The 1,171-nt window shown below is 37.2% G+C and overlaps 1 pseudogene; it reads right to left on the reverse strand.

Annotated features, from left to right (window-relative positions):
- Positions 1-548: 548 nt before the first annotated feature.
- On the reverse strand, positions 549-950 carry LOC109917623 (annotated as a pseudogene).
- Positions 951-1,171: the final 221 nt, after the last annotated feature.

Here is a 1,171-nt window from a genome sequence, read left to right on the forward strand (position 1 = left end):
CATAGAACATAGAACAGTGGAGCACCGTAAAGGCCCTTCGGCCCACAATGTTGTGCCAACCTATTATCCTACTTTAAGATCAAACTGCATACCCTACATTTTACTATCATCCATAACTATCATTTTGTACTGGATTTCAGGTTTCAAAAAGCTCAATGACAGAAAAAGTCCCTGCTAATGGCATGTTACAATTAGCAAGGACGCGTAACTCACAGTGGATTCCAAGTGTAATAGTTCGCTCACTACATACTGGTAGAAAAGAGCAATGTAACAAAGTAATTCTGCCTCACATTTGCCTTCCATGTAACACCAGTTCTATGTTCCAAGTGACTAGCTGGTTTGACAATTTTTCATTGAGCAAGTCACATAAGTGAAATGTTTTCATCAAATAAGACAAAAATCTTAAAAATTCAGTTCAGTGATCATGAACAAAATTATGACTTTTTTTAACTGAAATCACTGTTCCCTAATGAAATTTGCAATAGTTGTCCAATTTAGGAAATTAAATCATTTAATTGGGTGAAGCTTGACTGGTGATAATAAATAACTCAGTTTTCATTGGCATCACTGTTAATGTTGTTTCCAAATCTGGCATAGAGCTGGAGTTTAAGATCAGATAATATCTGTTGAATTGTCTCCACACGAGTCTGGAAGGCCTGGGTCTCATTTGGAAACTTTGCTTTGCAGCTTCTTGCACCTTCTGTGTCTCATCCTGGAAGTGACTAATAAAGACCTCTCCAATGTTAAGGCACCAGCATTGCATCTTCATCAAGCAGCATTATATTATCAGAGGCATCTTCTAGGTTCTGTAACTGTCTCTTTCTCAGTTCTTTTTCTTCTTTAAGAAGAATAAGCCGGTTATTATTTCTTGAAAACTTATTAGTTTTCGGCTGGTATTCAAAAGAAACATTAACATCTCCTGCTGCCACCTCCGACATGGTGTTAGCCATTTTCCAGACTCTTCTACCCAGGTTCTTGGATCCAGAATTCAGGAATATCATTATCATAATCAAGACAACAGGCATAATATGTACATTTGTTTTTCGTAACTGGATGTTTAAGTAAACATTTAATCATTTTCTCCAGCTCTTTGTAGTAAAGGAAACACATTCTGTCAATCCTCTGCCTCAGGCTGCTCATGCTGTGTCTAACACAAACTGCTTGTTACCAT

This window comes from Rhincodon typus, chromosome 29 (assembly GCF_021869965.1).
Source record: "Rhincodon typus isolate 14 chromosome 29, sRhiTyp1.1, whole genome shotgun sequence".
In the NCBI taxonomy this organism is placed as follows: Eukaryota; Metazoa; Chordata; class Chondrichthyes; order Orectolobiformes; family Rhincodontidae; genus Rhincodon; species Rhincodon typus.